This window comes from Schistocerca piceifrons, chromosome 7 (genome assembly GCF_021461385.2).
Source record: "Schistocerca piceifrons isolate TAMUIC-IGC-003096 chromosome 7, iqSchPice1.1, whole genome shotgun sequence".
NCBI classification, from domain to species: domain Eukaryota; kingdom Metazoa; phylum Arthropoda; class Insecta; order Orthoptera; family Acrididae; genus Schistocerca; species Schistocerca piceifrons.
In genome coordinates this window covers 542,127,861-542,146,651 of record NC_060144.1, presented here as the reverse complement: position 1 = coordinate 542,146,651, position 18,791 = coordinate 542,127,861, and the positions used below count along the sequence as shown (strand labels likewise).

Genomic DNA, 18,791 nt, shown 5'->3' with positions numbered 1-18,791 from the left:
TTCTACAGGATTAATTTTTATTTTATGGTATCAATCTTGCCCACCATATCTATTACCAAATGATTCTCACCTTGCATTAAAAGTCTTCATGAAAGCAAATAAATGGAGATGTCCAGAATAAAAGATTTTGTTATTGCTCCATTTATTCCAAATTTTGTTTTTTTCCCTAATGACCACTTTAGATTCAGCCAGCATTCCCTCTTCTTCGACAGAAGACAAATACGTAATATAGTGTTTGTGGCTGGTACTGTAATGATGTTCCAGTGAACGTATTTCCACGTCATAATAGTCTGATTGTGTATAAATCAATTTCCAATACGCAATGAATGTTGCGGGTTCTCCACTTTTCAATTTTTTTTTTTACAGGTGTGTACACTGTGGGCAATGGCCTTGCCGCAGTGGATTCACCGGTTCCCGTGAGATCACCGAAGTTAAGCGCTGTTGGGCGTGGCAGGCACTTGGATGGGTGACCATCCAGCAGCCATGCGCTGTTGCCATTTTTCGGGCTGCACTCAGCCTCGTGATGCCAATTGAGGAACTACTCGACCGAGTAGTAGCGGCTTCGGTCGTGAATACCATCATAATGACCGGGAGAGCGGTGTGCTGACCCCACGCCCCTCCTATCCGCATCCTCCACTGAGGATGACACGGCGGTCGGATGGTCCCAGTAGGCCACTCGTGGCTAGAAGACGGAGTGCTGCTGCTGTGTAGACTGTGACAGGCCGACTGTCTCGCTCTGGTTGCGTCCAGCTGTAGCTTCTCCCTGCTCCTGCTTACAGCCCCCACTCGCCGCAGCTCTCGGAGCGCTACGTACAAATGTGGCCAGAGCGCGTGCCGGTCTGATGACAGACATAGCAGAAACTTCACTCAGAGTAGCATACTCTCCTGTACAAGCCATAGCGAGTTTTGGTGCTTGAGTCTCTTTAGATGGGTGCGTCATTTACATTGGCTATTTCGGTCTGACGGAAAGAGTGTGGTAAATATCGGTGGCTATTTCAGCCTGTGAAATGTTCGTTACAGGCCTCAGGCGAAAAGCTGTACTTCTGGCTAAAGACTATCTCAGTGATTTTGGGAAGGAAAGAGCTGCATCACATCTGAATGTAAAATTATTAAAGTCAGGCAAAATTGTATGTCCAAAGATAACATGGAAGGCGACCATTTACAAAATATCACCGTTAACAGTCTATGCATTGTAGGCTTCCCTCAAATGTTCCTTGGTTTCTTCTCTTTTACTAAATGCACTTAGTAACACTCTTCCTGTGGGAAGGTGGCTATTGAAGCTTGATTAACCCAGACGTAAACTAGTAGTTGTTAACTGCCAGAAATATCGTAAAATTTAAACTTTATATTAAACGTTGTATCATAGAGTGAGCTAAAGGGCGGTGATATTAGTTTCTTTGCTAAGCTAAAACAAATCTCTATACAAAAAAAAAAGAAAAAAACTGGCCAAATGTGAGAAGGACTACTACCAAACCTATATTCTCCCATAACCCTTTCTTCTACTTCTTCCCCGACACCCTCAGTCCAATGCCCCATGACTATTATATTTGCAGCACCCTTTACGTGCTGAATTACCCGTTCAGTATCCTTATATACTTGCCCTACTGTTCATCTTTTGCTTGCGCCTTCGACTGAACTGATGTGTTCGATGTTGGTTTTCTGTCGATTTTGGTGAGAACAACCCTGTCGCTAAACTGTTCACAGTAACTCACTCTCTGCCCTACCTTCCTGTTCATAGACGTTAAGTGTCTTTAATGGATTGTTTTCCGTTGCCTTCTGCATCCTCATGTCGTTGATCATTGCTGATTCTTTCGCCTGTTAGGGGCTGATTCCCACCTCAAGAGCAAGAGAGTACCCTGAACCTCTGTCCGCTCCTCTGCTCTCTTTGAGGAGGTGGTTTACAAAGCGAAGATGACTTCGGCCGCCGTTGCTGATGATTTTTATTCAGAATTTAAGTACTTGTGAGGTTCGAACTTGGGACCGAGGGTGATTTGATCACTAGTTAAAGACGCTACCTCTAGACCATGCTGTGTGGGAATCAGACCACCTTAATAACGTATACAGATACTTCATCCATCTGAGGAATCAAGAATGTCGATGACTTTCTTCCTTTTTATCGGTATTGATACTGGTAAGATATCGGTTCCTGCAATTCAGAGATCGTATCAAAATCTGTACAATAGTTCCTGAGACTAGTTCGGACATACAAAAAGAAAAGAGCAGGACATTTCAGTTTATATATCTAGATTTAATGAAACATTTTTATTTATTTACTAAAACATGATTACAGGGTACACTTTTAAATTGGCATGTAATAATATTTTTCTGTTATGCTTCTGATGGATGATGAATACGATGTAACTTGTAATATATGATTGAAATTTAACAGTTTTCGGAATTTTTCCTTTACTTGGACTGTGAGATCTAGCATCTTGCCAAATTTCAAGATTTTAGATCAATGGGAAGTAGCCTATGACTTTTGGTGAGAAAGTTTCCAAATGTCAAAATGTGTGGCATTAACGGCTGTATCTTTTGACTGCGTAGACACAGAAGCGTAAAGCTTTCACACCGCCATGAAACCGTATACCTTAGTAAGTGACATAAATATCAACGTGATACTAATAGGCGTTCCTGAAGGAAATGTTCTTAACTGTCGGACAGACAGACTGACAGACACAAACAGACGCCCAACAAAGCTGTTCTCTAAAGGTTCCTTTTTTTACATCCACCTGCTTAGTTGACGCCGGCACGGTAGCTCAGCGTATTCGGTCAGAGGGTTAACTGCCCTCTGCAAAAAAAAAAAAAAAAAAAAAAATCTGAGTTAACGGATCATCGATGAACGTGAATGGGTGTCATAGGTCGCCCACCCCGAAAAAATGCAACGAACAATATCGAACAAAATGAAATGAAAGAAAAGAGTGGTTACGTGTTTACCTCCCGTGCAATGGGCCCGGGTTCGATTCCCAGCCAGGTTGGAGACTTTCTCCGCTCGTGGACTGGGTGTTGTGTTGTCGTCATCATCATCTCATCCTCATCACCAGCAACCGAGTCTCCCAGTGTGGGGTCGACTGCACTCGGCGGCCGAACTTCTCCGGATGGGGCCTCTCGGCTAACGATGCCATACAATCATTTCATTTTTTCTTTTTTTACCGACTGAGGTACGGAACCGTTAAAAAAAGCTAAAATTAAGCAGAGAAATATGCAATTTTGTGAGGTAAAAATGGTTAGCGCACACTCTGGGTTGGCAAGCCTGCCGCTACTGTATTACACTTCAGCACTCGTGCACGGCTTTGTCTGAGAAGGGGTTTGTTCCACACAACCGTTTACGAGCGAAGTGATCGCCAAAAGGAATAAGAAAAATGATGAGCTTCTTGATGGATAAGTATCATTAGTATTTCGAAAGTTGACATTAATGGCTGGGATAGAAGTGTGCTTACTAGACAGTGGAAGACGGAGTCGTTGTTGAACAGAGAGTGGGGCCATTGAAACGTCCCCTTAGAAAAATTATACATGACTGTGTTTAAACTGACACAATATTTTTAGCGCAGCGCAATCTGACTTTGAAAAATCCCTACAAAAGAATGGCTCTGACTAACATTAACCTATACCTTTCACAAATCACTTACCTCATAAAAATCTTCGTTACTCGAACTACTCCAATACAGCGAGCGCCACTACTGCCAGCTAAATAAAAGATTCAAACTACTGAAGGCACTAACTACTGATAGGCATAGTTAGCAAATGAAAGATTTTAATAGAGAACAAACGATGTATTTACCTTAATAGTGTTGAAAAATCATAATATACATAGCAGTTCATGACATCCAGTCTTACAAATTTCAAAACTCCGCCATTTCTTTCCCCACATCCACCACTGCTGGCGACTCACCTCCAACTGCACAACGCTACGCGCTGCTCACATCCAGCTGCCCAACACTACAACGGCAGACAACAATGCAAACCAACCACAGACTGCACACAGCACAGCCAGTGATCTTCATACAGAGCGCTACGAGGCGTTACCAATATAAAAACTTAAACAGCCTACTTACACCATGAATACTGCCGCTCAGTTGCATGTAACGAATCTTGCTGCATCCTGTGTGGAAAAATAAAAGGATCACGCATTAAGGATTGCAATAACCTTATGGTTGTTGTTGTTGTGGTCTTCAGTCCTGAGACTGGTTTGATGCAGCTCTCCATGCTACTCTATCCTGTGCAAGCTTCATCTCCCAGTACCTACTGCAACCTACATCCTTCTGAATCTGCTTAGTGTATTGATCTCTTGGTCTCCCTCTACGATTTTTACTCTCCACGCTGCCCTCCAATGCTAATTTTGTGATCCCTTGATGCCTCAAAAGATGTCCTACCAACCGATCCCTTCTTCTAGTCAAGTTGTGCCACAAACTTCTCTTCTCCCCAATCCTATTCAGTACCTCCTCATTAGTTACGTGATCTACCCACTTTATCTTCAGCATTCTTCTGTAGCACCACATTTCGAAAGCTTCTATTCTCTTCTTGTCCAAACTGGTTATCGTCCATGTTTCACTTCCATACATGGCTACATTCCATACAAATACTTTCAGAAACGACTTCCTGACACTTAAATCTATACTCGATGTTAACGAATTTCTGTTCTTCAGAAACTATTTCCTTGCCATTGCCAGTCTACATTTTATATCCTCTCTACTTCGACCATCATCAGTTATTTTACTCCCTAAATTGCAAAACTCCTTTACTACTTTAAGTGTCTCATTTCCTAATCTAATCCCCTCGGCATCACCCGATTTAATTTGACTACATTCCATTATCCTCGTTTTGCTTATGGTGTAGCAGTTAAAAGCTCACTGCAAAAGATCAACGTTCATGCTGTCCAGGAGCAACTTACTATAAAGTGGAAATAGAATGATATCAGCGTGTTTCTAACACAAGGTTACAGCCAATCACGTTACAAGTGTCGCACCGAGTGGAAACAACAGCTTTTAAAACTATCCTGAGAGCGACGTTTAGACAGAGTGACTCCAGCTTATGCGGCAGTATCGAAACAGTATTTCCTTTCATGTGTGGCGATGCAAGTTTTTTGCGTCATTGCCGTAGGAGTATCAGGCGAGAAACAGAAGAGAGCAAAAACCGCAACTGGGAGAACAAAAGCGAATTGCTTTTGTGTGTGGAATTTTTTGTGGCATTCTCTAGAACAATTCAGTCGTGCAAAAACTCTCTCTATTGAACTGATTATGAATTAATCTTTATAAAGCACATACATCCAGAAAGGCTGACTGCGTTCATTGTTATGGATACAATACTTCAGACTGAACATGAGATGTACGATACTCATAGAAATATGCAGTTACAGTTAAACGTTGGAAAGAGCATAACATAAAAGTCCTAGTTTTTTAATGTGACCGACTGTGGTGTAATAGAGACGGTCGTATTAACTTAGGAGACCCTACGACATGTAATGCTATATTTTACAAACAGTAATACAGCGATGCATGAGTTGAACTAAGTTTAGTCCAGGCATTTGTGGGTGATGTCACACAGGTTGTACAAACTTGAGGGACATCTTCCTAGAATTAGTGTAGCTAGTTGTTTGATTCTCATATGGGATGGTTGACAGGAATACCTCGAAGGATAGGTTCAGCTGTCTAATTGGAAAGGTTTCCTTCTTTCATTCATAATGGCACCTTTTTTTCTCTAAGGCCCAGAAACAGGGGCTAGTTAAATCATTACCTTAATATGACGTTTCCAGACCACCTACTGATTACCTTGACATATTTTCATTCTTCCTGCACTGTCCTAAGGCCTTAGACGACAATAGTCCAAGACCAGCTAACAGACTACCTAACTACAAACAACCTCTTAGACGAATACCAGTCAGGGTCCTGTAAACATCGCAGAACAACATCAGGCTTACTAAAGGTAACAGATGACTTGAAGCTTGCCATGGATGCCTACGTTCAGGTGACTATCATGTTCTTCCTTTACTTTAGCGAAGCTTTTCACGTCGTCGCTTCGACATTTTACTTTCCATACTTAGAGCAAAAATCTCTCGCGGATAAAAATGGAAACATTTCCGTCACGCCTAGCTTCTCGACAGTAATGCGTCGTGTACGGCATTATGAAGTCATAACAGAGGCAGGTAGTATCAGGTGTCCCCCCACGGTTCGGTATTAGGTCCTATACTATTTTACTTGTACACAAATGATGTGTCTTCAGTTTTGTTGTACTGGAAATAGCACACTTACGCTGATTACCTTCAGTTGTATCTATGTGCAAAGCCAATGTACATGAAGACTGGTATCGAGAATTTCAGCACCGACCCATGTGTGCCACCAAACCTGGCGTAGGATATAGGGTTAAAGCTCAAAACATCAAAAACCCAAGTCATTCTAGACACATTAACCAGAAATATCGGGAATCTCTACCATATTTAGCCTTAAATGGAACAAATATCATATTCTCTCCCACAGAAAAGATTCTAGCACTAATAACAGATGAAAATATAAATTGAACTTTGCACGCAACTGCAATGTGCTAGAAGGCATCAGCATCTCTTCATGCCCTACAAAAATATAAAAAACTATCCCGTCTTGACCGGAAAAAGAAGCTTTCACAAACTCTTATACTTCCAATCAAATAGACTGCAGTGATGTTACCCTGTAAGGCCTTTCTCAGGAAAGTTCACAGCACCTGTGTTCGTTATATCTGTGATGTTCGACTGTTTGATCATTTTTCACCAGCACATGCACAGCTATACACAGCAGAGGTTTTCACACCCTCTGTCTTCTCTATTGTCTTATCAACAAACAATACCCCCCATATCTTTTCTCGACCTTAACGCTTCTATCTGAACAACATTGCAGAAACACCCGTTCCCTGCGGAGCAAAAGCATTTCTGTACCACTCCACCGTTCAGCCACTTCCTCTAAGCCCTTTTCAGTGGCAGGACCCCGACTGTGGTATAACCTCCAGAATCATATTAAAGAACAAAATAACATTTCCAGCTTGAGAAGACAGCTGATGACATTTAAGACCTTCTCAGGAACAGGAATCCCACTCTGGAATAACCTCCAGCACTATATTAGAAAACTGAACAACATTTCCAGCTTTAGAAGACAGTTGATGAAATATCCAGTAAATCAACACTTAGCATCTCTTCATGAGCCAGTATTACTCACTCGTTACCCTTGCACATCTTCCAGTTTTTCAAATATTCTTAGTTGATACAGTCTCCTAAATTTCCAGAATTGGCATATCAGAAAATATCTATCTTGTAAACCTATAAATTTTTTCTGTGTCTGCAACTATGATGATTATTATTATTATTACGAGTGGCAGCAGCTGCAGTAGTACAAGTACTGTCAACATTAACTTCATTAGTTCATAGTCTGTATTAATTATTCACGTTGCCACTTCAGCCCATCAAATCATTTTAGTCTTACATGTCATATCAGAGTTGTTATTTCTTAGGAAACTGTGATAAAAAAACGGTAGTTTATGGGTGGAACCTCGGTCCGATTAAAAAGAAGGCCTAATGGCCCTAACCTGATCAGGTTAAATAAATAAATAAGTGAAAATATATAACTGAGTGGATTGGGTCTTTGGTGTATCCTCTGATTGTAGTTCTGTGTGTGTGTGTGTGTGTGTGTGTGTAGTGTGATTTCATGTTTGCCTTGTATGAGGATGGGAAAAGGGTTAGTGTGAAAGCCGATGTCAGAACGTAGTTTATTACTCTCGAACAGCCGTCATCACATGGCCACTCTTTCTGAGACACCGCGAGATATTGGCGGAACGTCTGGTGCTCTGGGTGCTCTCCTCCTCTTGGCGGCCAAACACTAGGAGTGAACATATCTTCCACCATCAGGATTCGGTCAGTACTCAGTGGCGCAGGCTGCATTTCCCACGACGACCATTGCTCATTTGTTATTGGTTGTGTCTGTTTCTATACTTAGACCTCTGCGATGCTGTGGTGTACATTAGCCACTTGGTAACATCATTTTGAAGTTATACTTGCATCAGCAGAAGGCCGTAGATTCCTCAGAATATTAACATCGCAAAAGATCAGTTGGAGTCCTGTTCGTCCACGCAGGAAACTGTACACATGATATCCTGCTACGGTTTAGCAAAAGGTTCAAAGGTATGTACTGGAGCACACTTGTATGTGGCATCCGAATATAATAATAATATTAAAGTAAACTAAAATGAAACTATGATACTATAAACGATGTATGTCTCTGACAGGCTTATAATGCGGATCGCTGATTGTGCACGACCGCAGAGCCAAAGATACTGTTGCTGTTCTGAGATTGTAGCGTTGGAGTAAGAGAGCGCTTGGCGCGCAGTTGTGGGTAGCTGTCAGTGACTGAAAGAGGATGGAGTAGGCAGTTTTTGTGGTGTGCTCTGTGAAGCCACCAAGTGATAGATTAATATAGGAATTGCGAGAACATGTAAGCAGAAGTCTTCTCGCAAGCAAGGCAAAGATTTAAAAAAATATTATAACTTTCGTTTTGCCAGCGCGTTGGTATAGATTAGAAGGGTGATAATTTTTAATTGTTGAGTAACCCCAGAATATACGTAAACCGATTTGATGAAAATGATAGATATTTCCCTTTTGTAATGTTCCTAAGGTTTGTTAACATAGGTATATGTAATTTGATGATTTGTAGTTATGCTTTTTAGTGAGGGTAGATATACTTGCTGTATAAATCTCATTCTTTGTCAATCAACTAGTAAAAAAGGATGTAATTTTCCTAAGTAATGTAATTTCAGTTGTCAGATGTTTTTGAAAAGCCAAACTTAACGTGGCATATAATTCACTAAAAAAATCAGTGTTAGTAATTCACCACAATCAGTACCGCCTCCCTGCGCAGCTCAAATGTTTTTCAAAGACGTTGGAAGCTAGCATATTTTTTTATGAGAGACCAAAATATATCGCGTTCCACCATTGCTGCTTTAGAGGTAACACAGTTCAAATTATTTTTTATGTGCACAGGGACCAGAGGTATCAGTTTTGAATAGGACCAGTGGATTCAGTGCCTGAGGGGCTGAATGTATTTTGCAGTGACTGTATTTCTTTATTGGTATTGGGAGCTACATTGCCCAATCGATTGGTATAAAGTTTTTGCTAACAATAACACAGAGTAAGGTCACCGCTTGCAGTTACAACACGCTACACGGTAACTCCAGTTTTGTATGCATTCCTCAGTAACGCATTCATTCAATAATATTTAAAGACAGTTACATATTTGATATGTGCATACGCTCTCACTTAAATATTCCAAAGAAACATATTTTTAAAAGAAAGTTACAAGGTGATAATCGACAGACACGGCTCGAGTACGTCGAACGACATACTCATCGTCGTATAGAATCTGGAGATGAAATTAGGTTATCAAGCGACTTGCATATAATGGAACATTTACAACATGGCTATGGGACGCTGATGGATCTCACACGATTCTGACGTCGCATAAGGAGGACCTAGGATTGTTACGAGTAGACGACGGTCCTGAGATAAATGCACAAATAAATATAGTTGCTGAATGTATACACTACGCTCTTACGTGGTTTGCTCTGCGCTAGCAGTTTCGTTTTCTAATCACAGCGTGCACAAGCCCCGAGTCCCCAAGAACCACTAAGCAAGTTACAGTTGTACCAACTCATTCCATGACGGAACGCTGAGGATTTAGTATCTATTTCCCCAGTTTTATATACAAGTTAAGATGGGTTCACGCATATTAGTATAATAAATTACAAAATTAACCACGTTTTGTCATATGCAAATTCTCGAAGGTTCGTGGAAGTGAAGCATCACATTCGATTTAGTATCATGCGGCAAGGATCTCGCGATGGCGGGAGAAATGTCGGTATTTGGGAGAATGGATGGCTCCAAAGGAAGAACGCCCCAGTGGACATTCGGAGAAGTGGTCAATATGGAAGTCTTTCCATAGATTACGATCAAACACAACGAGATGCAAGACCAATCAGCGGAGTTGGGGTTTCTCTGTGGACTCAGTTCTTTGCCACTACGGGGTTGAGCAGACTAACAGCCACTTCCTTTAGTGTTCCACATCGCCAACCACCTGCACCATGCAAGATCTTATGAGAGCTACACCAAATGCGCTTGAAGTGTCCAATTTTTGGTCTCCTGTTGTGTAAAATTATGTCAACATTTATACATAATTTTGGTAAGACAAATAAATAATCATTAATTTCATATGGACAAAGTATCTGCGTGATTTCTGAACGGTACCTTTCTAGTAATTCAACGTATTTGGCTAATGCATGACGAGACACCATCTCATTTTCTGCGCCTCGTACGACAGCACGTAAGAGAAATATTTAATGAGCGATGGATTGGTCGATGAGGTGCTGTAGCACGTCCTCCTTGTCACCAGGCTATGGGAACTTGTAAAGGCAAGGTGTATTTCTCATCAAGCGACAACGTCCAAATGTAATTAAAACACAGGGAAACGGAACAGTGAGCACACGTCAAAGAAACTCAGCATCTGCACTTCAATGACGAATAAAGGAAGTGCGTACAACAATAAGCAACTACTATTTTGGGAATTATGCTTCTGTGTATATGCATGTAGTTTGTTTTATGCCAATTAATAATACTGTGCTCGCTGTCACGTACAGTACACAGCTGTACCTACTGATGAACCGTACTGTTAGTTGGTTGACTGATAACATTCCCATAGTTGTTGCTCTTATTTCGTGGCGAATTGGGTTTTTTGTGGTGCCTCGATCGAAGTATTGACTCGAGTGCGTAATGGGGGATGTATAGGTACTAGCAGATTGCGACAGAAATTACTTGGCTTGTTAATACTGACTTTGTTAACAATCGTTTGAGCTGGTCGTGCCCTTGACAGTTGTTTAAAGTAAAATGCAGTAAAGAGGAATCACTGAACGAGGAGAACAATGTGAAAATGGTACTTATTTGGTTATTAATGACGAGTCGCCGATTTTCATTTAAGAAACTATAGAGGGTCGCAAATTGCCGACGCCTGCAAAGGCATAGCTTTGTGGAATTGTATAGCTTTCAGGGACCAAAGAGACAGTGGCACTTGGGATTTTTATTTCCCTTTATTTTGTGTGTATCCTTATAGTTCATAGGAGGAATTATTAGTTTTGTTGCTTGCACTCGCATATGAGCTACGTTCAGGTTTATTGAAATATCTAAAGTTGAACATAAAAGAAACTACGTACGCTAGAAAAAATATAAAACAAAATGAAGAGCTAGCGTTGATTGTTAATTTCAGTAGACAGACATATTTCTCGTCTTACAATTAGAACGAAGTTTTTGATACTACGTTCTAGCTGAACGCGCTTTTGCTAAAGGAAAAGACGTTAACAAATATCACTCTTGGCCAGAAAATCTAAAGTCATCACTACTGATGAATTAAATTCACTAAAAGCTCAAAAAACCTGTAAGGAAAGCCAACAACAGAAATTATTTAAAGTAAAATAAAGCGTATTCATGAATTTGGTTAGTGAGAAGTCAGGTGGGTATAAGTTCTGTTACTAACATACCTAATGCGAGGAAGGAAAACTTACTTGCGTGTTTAACGACAGAGGAAAAAGTTAGTTAAAAGAAAAGAACTGAAGTCACTGTAAATCAGTATTTGTGTATTGTATAGAAAAGAACGGTTGATTATGTAACTCTTTCCATAGTTCTCATACGTAATCGCAATTAATCAGAGGTTGCATTATCGTTTGGTCAAATTAGGACCAAAGAGACAGAATACTCATTCTCTGTGATTACGACCAATAACAAACTCTCAGATATTCTGAATACAGGAAATCCATTTCTACAATAAAAGAAAATATTTTCATACAGCATTAAGGGAAAAATGTTTCGCACCAGATTAAATCGCTGATACTCAGAAGCAGTTGAGTATCAACTCAGACTGAGAGCACAAAGATATCATTATTTTCGGAGACAGTATTTATCATGGAGGTAAAGAAGAAGGGAGAGGGCGCTATGGACTAATTGGCTGATGTTCGTTTCACAACAGTTCTCGCATCGTGACGTCATTTTGACGTCACGTGTAATACCGATAACCGCATGATAGGTTATCAACTTTGTGACAAGAAAAAATATGAATGTTATTGCTCCTCTATTCACTCGCGGCAATTTAATTTGTCCTCTTACATTCGTGCCTAACTACACACTCACGGAAATCGCCACATATTCAGAAATAAAGATCCAAATATTTGTGAAAAGGAAAAATATGAATTTTATTGTTGCTTGTTTCATTCGCAGCAATTTAAACTGTCCTCTTAGGTTCCTATCTAGCCACGCATTCGGAAATCGCTAAATATTTATTTCATATTTCGTTCTCAGATCAGACGGCATCTACATAGCATTAAAAGTTGCAGAAAATACTTGTATTACGTTCATAATACAGCCCCAGAATGTGTTAACAATGCTAAAATGAAAAAATGGAATTTGCCTGCCGTCATCTTAAATAGGCCAAAACAATAGAGAGAAGATAGTGGTGTGGTAAGTATACTTTCGTAATTCACTAAACTCAATATTTGCTGTATTTCTATCGATACCAAGTGAAGCTTGAATTCCGAAACCAATGATTGCTCGCTTACTGGTACTGCTACTTGTTCGTTGTACACACATCAAAAAAGTTTTGCATCACCTCGGTTCCGGCAACTGTATAGGAAATTGGAGTAGAGATCAACATAAACATCATTTCCGCCCTTTTTATTGCTCGTGAAAACCACACATTGCATGTTGTACCGCCATACAGACCTTCAGAGGCAGTGGTCCAGATTGCTGTACGCACCGGTACCTCTACTACCCAGTAGCACGTCCTCTTGCACTGATGCATGCCTGTATTCGTCGTGGCATAGTATCCACAAGTTCATCAAGGCACTCTTGGTCCTGATTGTCCCACTCCTCAACGGCGATTCGCCATGGATCCCTCAGAGTGGTTGGTGGGACACGTCGTCAATAAACAGCCCTTTTCAATCTATCCCAGGCATGTTCGATATGGTTCATGTCTGGAGAACATGGTGACCACGCTAGTCGAGCGATGTCGTTATCCTGAAGGAAGTCATTCACAAGATGTGCACGATGGGGGCGCGAATTGTCATCCGTGAAGACGAATGCCTCGCCAATATGCTGCCGATATGGTTGCACTATCGGTCGGAGGATGGCATTCACGTATCGTGCAGCCGTTACGGCGCCTTCCGTGACCACCAGCGGCGTACATCTGCCCCACGTAATGTCACCCCAAAACAGCAGGAACCTCAACCTTGCTGCGCTCTCTGGACAGCGTGGCTAATGCGTTCACCTTCATCGGGTTGCCTCGAAATACGCCTCCGACGATTGTTTGGTTGAAGGCATATGCGACACTCATCGGTGAAGAGATCGTGATGCCAATGCTGAGCGGTCTATTCGGCATGTTGTTGGGCCCATCTGTACCGTGCTGCATAGCATCGTAGTTGCAAAGATGGACATCGCCATGGACGTCGGAAGTGAAGTTGCGCATCATTAAGGCTATTGAACACAGTTTGGGTGGTAACACGACGTCCTGTGGCTGCGCGAAAAGCATTATTCAACACGGGGGCGTTTCTGTCAGGGTTCCTCCGAGCCATAATCGGTAGGTAGCGGTCATCCACTGCAGTAGCTGCCCTACAGTGGCCTGAGAGTGGCATGTCATCGACAGTTACTGTCTCTCTGTATCTCTTCCATGTCCGAACAACATCGCTTTGGTTCTCTCCGAGACGCCTGGACACTTCCCTTGTTGAGAGCCCTTCCTTTCCTGGCACAAAGTAACAATGCGGGGACGACTGAACAGCGTTATTGACCGCCTAGGCATGCTTGAACTACAGACAACACGAGCCGTGTACCTTCTTCCTAGTGGAATGACTGTAACTCATCGGCTGTTTACATCTTTGGGCAAGTTTCAAATGGCTCTGAGCACTATAGGACTTAACATCTATGATCATTAGTCCCCTAGAACTTAGAACTACTTAAACCTAACTAACCTAAGAACATCACACAACACCCAGTCATCACGAGGCAGAGAAAATCCTGGGCAAGTTTAATGACATCTCGGGACCCTCAAAGGGGCTGTCTGTGTTACAATATCCACAGTCAAAGTCTATCTTCAGGAGTTCAAGGAATCGGGGCCATGAAAAACGTTTTTTGATGTGTGTATTATCACCTTTAAACTCGTATGCACAGCAGTTTAAATACTTATGTTCGCAAAAAACTGAGCTACGTGTTCTTTGCTAGGCATCGGGTAATGAGGAAGGACGCAAGAGGTGTTGTGCATGTCAACAAAGTGAACGATTACTGAATGTCAAAGACGCAGAACTGCGTAGAGGACTAACGCTATGGAGAACAGAGTTCTTGTTTTATCACATTGTCAGTGCTTTATTTTTACTGTATTTTATACTTCTACTTTGAATTCTTACCTATAATGCGTCATTAAATGTGTGATCAACAATACTAGTTTACTGGGTAAAAAAAGATACGATTTTACATATTCCAGAATTGTGCAACATCATAAATGTGGTTAAGGGAATGATCTCGAACTCTTAGACCACGTAAAATGTATATTTTGCTTTAACATGTACGTAAATTTTTTTAGTAATGATAGCCTAACCTGTGTATCATATAGGCCTACCTTCCTAACAGTAGCCTATTTGTTGCTTTTTCCGGTCAGTCTATACCATGCTTTGCGGTATACCAATAGATATATAGTTAGTTAGTGAGTTTCATGTTACATGTATCATTTGCACGCCAAACCGTAATGATGTGCAACGAATAATATTATATTAACATCTTTTTGTTTTGCAAATATGCCATCAGCACGATGGCATATTTGCAAAACAAAAAAGATGTTAATATAATATTATTCGTTGCACATTTATTCCCTTTTTTTATTTTTAATTAAAAACAGATAGATGTTATTCAGTAATTCCGAGCCATCAGCATTGATACATTAAAATAATAGATAGTCTCCCGCGAAATGGGAGTAGTGACAAAGAGAAACGTTTTCAGTTTACTTTCAAATTTTACTTTTGTGTCTGTGAAGCTTTTAATATCACCGGATAAGTGATAAAAAATCTTGTTTGTGCTACAAGCAGCCTTAATGTGGCGTAATGAATGTCATTTTTTCCTTCTGATATTGTAATTATAACTATCATTGTTCCTATTCATGCGCAGTAGATTATTTACTGTATAACGAACTTCACGAGGGAATAACTATACTGTGAAGCGGTTAGACTGCTACTCTCAAGCCGAGCAGCAGGCAGACACGACGAAAAGGGTGTTCACCAAAATTTTTGTCGAAAGCTTCTTCAGAAAGGAAGCAAAGCACACACATTTATACAGTAATGCAGACAACACAGACACTCACATGACCACTCTCTCCGGCTGTTCTAGCCAGAATCTTTTTTGAAGACAGAGGAATTTAAGCATGAGATGCTGCACCAACAATTAGCGCGGTTACGTAGTCGTGTTTTGTGCGGGGGCGAGACCGTTGATACAGTGTGGCTCGGATGTCGGAGCGTTTGCATTTGGGAAGGCAATGAAAAACACAGGAAAGAATAAAAGCAAGTAGCGCAACCATAATTCATGTATACAAAAGACAATATTGATTGAACGGCTCCACTTACGAATGAAACGGGATTTCTTTAAATTTTGGATGACGGTGAGATCGATTAGTACACCTGTAAACGACCCAAGCTGGTGTTTTTGTTGAAACAACTACGCCTCCACACAGTCAAATTTGTGATACGCCCACAAAAGTCCATAGGTATTCCCATCGGTGGAAACCGGGCATGGGCACGTCAAAGTGACATCATGGGGATGTATCATGGCGGTGAATCAAGGAGGTGTAAATGCGGTGAATCTAATCTTTTGGGCTATATGAGATGGCGGACACCGGCTTCAAGTTTGTGAAGTAATGACAAGTCCCTTCTTTTTTTACCTCCATGGAATTTAGCAAATTGAAGAAAAGAGAGGATATATTACCTTAGGAAGAGTTTTAAAGTTTTTGCTCGTAACTGAATGTTCTCCTATAAAACATGTTAATTCCTAATATTATTCTGAGTTGAGCAGATTTGTTAACTGTTTATCAGTCTCGAGTAGGACCTGAGTACAGTGTCTTTATACATTCGTAATAGCTAGAGTTTCCCTTCCTTTCAAGCAACTATATGTCTCCTTATCAAAAGAGTGGAGGACTGTAAAGTACATTCTTCGCTGTTGTAATTAATGAGTTTATTTACTCCACAACTTTTATTCAAAAAGTATCAGGATGCTCAACGACCCTGGAATATAACATGATCCGCTAGACGTGCCAGATAACAGTACCATCTCTTATAATCATTCTACGTATAATTAAATTTCTCTTGTGCTGGACAGCATAGATACCCAAGTGGTAGCGCAACAGGGAGCTAGTTAAACACGGTGTGACTTTTGTACAAGGGCTCGCTCTGATGTAACATCTCAAGCGTAAACAGTACTATCGTTTACAGGCCGCTACAGTACAACATCCACATTGTTTACTAATGAGGAATATCACGACATGCGCTTTGTTTACGGTTTCTGTAACGGTAATGCAGCCGCGCTTGAAAGAGATTACTGAGAAAGGTTTCCGCAACGACGTCATCTAGGGGGGATACAGGAATACTACAACCTATGCATCATGTTGGTCGACCAGGTCATGCTCCAGATAGTGAAGAAGAAATTCTGGATATTGCAGAAGCACGTTCATCCAAGTTATCAGTCCAAGGCGTCTTAGGTGACATGGAAAAAATGAGCGTTTGGCGTCATTGGCCCGGAGGCCCCTTCCGGGGCAGGTCCGGTCGCAGGGGTTCAGGTCTTATTACAGTCGACGCCATACTGGGCGACCTGTGCGCCGTGTGGGGATGAAATAATGATGAAGACGACCCAACACCCAGTCCCTGAGTGCAGAAAAACCCCGACCCAGCCGGGAATTGAACCCGGTCCTCTTAGGACGGTAGTCCGTCAAGCTGACCATTGAGCTATCGGGGAGGCCTGACGCAACATGTGGAGACTTCACCTCTCCTCTGTTTGGCGAGTACATCATCGGCAAGGTCTTCATCCATACCGTCTGCACCTTGTGCAAGAATGAAAGCCACATAATCATGGACATCGTCTCGCCTGCAGTTGCTGGTTATTATAGATTATTAATCATCAACTAGATTTCGGGAACCACTTCTTATGGACTGTCGAATCAGAGTTCATAAGGGATGGCATTATGAACAGACGCAACTTACGCATCTATGCTGATGAAAATGCTCGTATAATGGGTTCCTCCTCATTCCAAACGAGATTCATTGTTAACGTTGCCATACGACAGCAGGTATTTGGTAACGTTCTGCAAGAGATCAGGCGGGTTGCTGAAGCTTGTGTTCGTGCGATGGGGGGACGTTTCGACCATCTGCTGCGATTGCACGAAGACAAACCAAGGACAATGTAATTATTAAAGGAATTAGATGAATGAAATAGAATTAATTACATGGGAAATGCGTTTCTTGAGACTGGCATTCAAAGGAAAGAGAAACTCCCTGTTTTGGCGTTACATATGCGATCTGAAATGGTGACGAATATGGAAAAATTGTTTAACAATTTTTTGTTCGAAACAAGGTCCTCTATCATCGTATCATGGATTAAAATTACGGTTTGGTAGATACATTTGTAAGTTATCCTTAGTTATGTTTTTCTAAATTACTAGAATTAATTTGTGACACCATGGAGTGGAGGTTAGGGGCTCTGCATATAGCCCATCCACTACACATATGCTTTGTGCTTTGTACCATCTTTTGACGACGGTAAAATGAGACTTGTATGTAACAGACGCTAAATATTGAAACGTCCCCTTTCAACAATTATACATGACTGTGCTTAAACTGACACACAATATTTTGTTAGCGCAACGCAATCTGACTTTCAAAATTCCCTACAAAAGAATGGCCCTGACTAACATTAACCTATACCTTTCACAAATCACTTACCTCACAAAAATCTTCGCTGCTCAAGCTACTGCAATACAGCGAGCGCCACTACTGCCAGCTAAATAAAAGATTCAAACTATGGAAGGCACTAACTACTGATAGGGATAGTTAGCAAATGAAAGATATTAATAGAGAACAAACAATGTATTTACCTTGATATCATCATATATAAATATAGCAGTTCATGACAAATTTCAAAACTCCGCCATCTCTCTCCCCACATCCACCACTGCTGGCGGCTCACCTCCAACTGCGCAACGCTACGCGCTGTTCACATCCAGCTGCCGCTGCCCAACACTACAATGGCGAGTATTACAACAATGCAAAGCAGACACAGACTGCCCACAGCACAGCCAGTGATTTTCATACAGAGGTGGCGTTACCAATAAAAAAACCTAAACAGCCTACTTACATAGCCCCCATGCTCCCCACAAAAAATTGTTACAAATTGGATTGGGCAGTGGCCAATACAGATTTGAAAAAAAATTTTTCATAATTACAATAACAAAGAAATCAAATGCACACACTTATTGATACAATGTTGGTCAAAAGCTAAAAATTTCTCACAGTCCATAAAGACAGTCCAGATTGTTCGTCACAGTAAAAATGCAGAGTTTTTCTCAAAGTCTGAGCAGTAAAAGAAATTGCTAACAGAAGTAGTGGATTTCCATGCAGTCTTGAAGAAGTAGCGTTGTCCTTCCAACGGAAAGACAGTGCTGACTCTTGACATGCTGACAGATAATGGGCCACAACAGAGCAAACCCACAGCAGAGTCATTC

At 41.2% G+C, this 18,791-nt stretch overlaps 1 pseudogene; it reads left to right on the top strand.

Moving 5' to 3' along the window:
• The first annotated feature begins 380 nt into the window (after positions 1-380).
• On the top strand, positions 381-497 carry LOC124709278 (annotated as a pseudogene).
• The last annotated feature ends 18,294 nt before the right edge of the window (positions 498-18,791 follow it).